Below are 3,681 nucleotides of genomic sequence, written 5' to 3'. Positions count from 1 at the left end.
AATTGGTGGCCCTTGCTTTTCTGGGTGCCCTTCTATTAATCTCCAGCTTTATGGCATGGTGGTCTGAGAAAGACGTCTGGATAATATCTATGTGTTTGAATTTACTCAGGCTGGCCTTGTGCCCCAGCATGTGATCTATTCTTGAGAAAGATCCGTGTGGATTGGAGAAGAATGTGAAACCTTTTGCTTTTGGATGAAAGGCTCTATAGATGTCTATCAGGCCCTGTTGCCTAATTACATTGTTTAGCTCTCTGGCCTCTTTGCTGAGCTTCTTTCCCTGTGACCTGTCTTTCTCTGATAGTGGAGTGTTGAAGTCCCCCACTATTATTGTTGTTTCCGTGATTTCTTCTGTCATTTTTTTAATAGTTTGTTTGACGAAATTTGCCGCACCATTATTAGGTGCGTAAATATTCAGTATGCTTATTGCTTCCTGGTTTACTGAGCCTTTGAGCATTATGTAATGTCCCTCTTTGTCTCTTTTTATGTTTTGGATCTTGAGATCCATTTTGTCGGAGATTAAGATAGCCACTCCTGCCTTCTTGGAGTTACCATTTGCTTGGTAAACTTTCTGCCAGCCCTTTATTCTCAGCATATGCTTGTCTGCTTGCTTAAGGTGTGTCTCTTGCAGGCAGCAGATTGATGGGTTATGTTTTCTAATCCAATCCTCCAGCCGCTTTCTTTTAACATATGAATTGAGCCCATTTGTATTCAAAGTGATTATTACAATCTCTGGCTTCATGGTTGCCATATTCTGTTTTGTGTTTTGGGTCTTTGCCTATCTTCCTTCATATCAGTGTACTGCGTTTGAGTGGAGGGTTTCTATCCTGTCCTCTTTTCCATCTGAGACCGTGTTGTCCTGGTACGTGTTGCTGGCATGTTGGCTTCTAGATGGAGATGGGCTATATGGTGGTCTCCTGGAGGTTCTAGTTGGAGCTTGATCTTCTGGCCATAGTGAGTCAGCCAGTATGTTCTGCAGGGTCGGGTGACTTGCAGTATATTTTTTGAGTTCTTCCTTGTCCTGGAAGACCCTTATCTTACCCTCTATCTTAATGGATAACTTGGCAGGGTATAGGATTCTGGGGGAGGCATTTTTATCTTTCAGAATTTGGAAGATGCTGCTCCATTCTCTCCTCCTCTTCATGGTTTCAGCTGATAAGTCTGAGCATACCCTTACCTGCGCTCCTTTGTATGTGACTGTCTTCCTTTCTCTTGATGCTCGTAGAATTTTCTCTTTTTCCTCTAAGTTGGATAATTTTACAATTATATGCCTTGGCGTGTTCTTCTTGGTGTTTAGCTTAGCCGGCGTCCTCTCTGCTTCCTGTATGAGAGTCGGATTCTCCTTTGTTAGGTTGGGGAAATTTTCTTCCAGGAATTCCTTTGCTATCTTGGCGGTCGATTTGTGTGTTATGTTGTGTTCCGGTAGACCAATTATTCGAATATTATTCCTCTTCATAGCATCTGTCATTGATCTCAGGCTGTCTTCTGTTTCTTTAATTTTCCTATCTGATTGTTTTTCTCGCTTGCTTCGTTTGTTTTGAGCGTCCTCGAGTTCACTGATACGGTTCTCAGCCTCCTCAAGCCTAGATATAGCTTCTGTGACCTTTTGTGTGGCCTCTGCTACCTCCTCTGTTAGTTTCTGCAGTTCCTTTTGGTGGATAGTATTCATCCCCTCTATTGTGGACTTCATCCCCTCTATTGTGCATTTCATCCCTTCTATCGTTGCATCCTTATTTTGGTTTGCTTCTCTTAGCTCCTGTATTACTGCAAGCAGAGTTCTGAAGATTTCCTTTTGTGGCTGATCTATATCTGTTTCTTCTATGAGTGACGTTAGGTCTGTTAAAGTGCCTCGTTTTTCTGATTTTTTTGTTGGGAGTGATGTGGTCTGTTGATTTTTCCTTGATCCTTTAATAGGCCCCATGCTTCTGGGAGACAGGAGTAACCTTATTGTGTGGAGGCTCAGGCCACTGTGCCATTTCCTGGGGTGGCTGGGGCGGGCTGCGGCAGGCTTAGGGCTGGCACTGGGGACCCAACAGGGCCCCAGGTGGTGAGAGCTGGCTGGAGCTCACTGACGGCTCCTCAGGGACTGCAAAGCCGAGACTGCAGGTGGAGTGTTTTCACTATCTCTTTTGATAGCCGGGCACCATCAGCTTTCTTCACCACATTTACTTGTTCACCCAACATGGAATAAATTTTGTCCAATTCATGGTCATCCTCACAATTGTTATGTTGCAGCTGCTTCCTGCACTTACCATGACAATTCATATCAATGAACATTTTCCTATAATTTCTCTGAACCTTGTATTTACCAAGCCTGTTATTTTCCAAGGACTGATATGTTAGTCTAGTAGAGGTCAATGCCATTTCCTTGATATTTTTTCCTTCAAATAATAAAATAGTAAAACAATATAATTCCACATCAGTTACCATAACAATATAATTTCACATCAGTAACCAGTTTTTTGTTTTCTCTAAGAAAAGCTTTTAGTTTGAGTTCAGTGAAATATAGTTTGCCTCTGATTGCAAGTCATAATTAAATTTTAATTTGACTCTCTCTAATGTTCACGTACTGAGGATAAATGCATCCACGATGCAAATTATTTGTGACATAGACACGTTTGGCTTTCTGTTTCAATTTTCTGATTCTCATGCATATGGAATCAGGAGAGGCAATGATTTTAAGCTCTTAGATGCAAAATAAAAGTCATTGGTTCAACCTCACCAGTTGTTTCTTGGAGAAACTTAGAAAGGTATGCCTAGAGAGAAATGGCACAGTCAGACTCCATAGAGTTTACAGCCTTAAAGATAATGCTCTGGTGTAGTGCTACTGTATTCTATGGGGTGTTTATTCTGTGATAGCGTTACCTTGCTTGTCTTAGTAAAATGAGGTGAGTGTATTTTTCAATGATGCAACTTAAGGGGAGTTTGAACTGTCAGGTTCTGTGTTACATATGAAGCTGTGGATCATTGACCTCCATCCCACTCAGGGCTCCTTAAGCTATGCTTTCACTTTTATAAAGAGAATTGGATATATATATATATATAATACTAAAATATCTCTAAAGGTGGTATAACTTAGGAATTGGACTAAAATTATAATATAAGACAGATTTCACAACTTCTGAATTGTTTTGTTTCACTCAATTTTTTGTTACTTTTGAGCTTATAGCAGGGGGTGTGGGGGGTGGACAGGATGAGAAAGACAGAACTGGATAGGACTGTCTATGATGGTTAATACTGAGTTTCATATCTCCTGGTCATTATTTGTAAATACTATGTACTTAAGATGCAATATCCCAAAGGCCACATAATATTAGAGAGCTTACACTACTGTCAGGTTATGTCTAACACATAAGGTTACAAAAACATCTTTCAAAGCTAATGTTTTCTGTAGTTCTACTGGTTTTTCCAAGGTTCGGCTTTTAGCTTTAATCAGGATGGCTATTGCATGTTTCTCTTTAAGTGCTTGATGAATTATCTGTTTTGTGTTGCTTAATTTTTTAAAAGATAATTCATCGTAAATTGAGTGTTGAAGTAATTCAATGTAAATTTTATTTTTCCTATTAAGTTCACTGAAATCTTCACTTTTTCTGTCCCATAGTGGAGCCCTGTGGGAGCCCCATTGGACTGCCAACCCAGCAGTTCCAGTGACCAGGTGCTCCATGGAGAAAGACAAGGCTTTTA

This window comes from Tenrec ecaudatus, unplaced genomic scaffold, assembly GCF_050624435.1.
Source record: "Tenrec ecaudatus isolate mTenEca1 unplaced genomic scaffold, mTenEca1.hap1 Scaffold_316, whole genome shotgun sequence".
In the NCBI taxonomy this organism is placed as follows: Eukaryota; Metazoa; Chordata; class Mammalia; order Afrosoricida; family Tenrecidae; genus Tenrec; species Tenrec ecaudatus.
Note: the sequence above shows the minus strand (reverse complement) of the source record.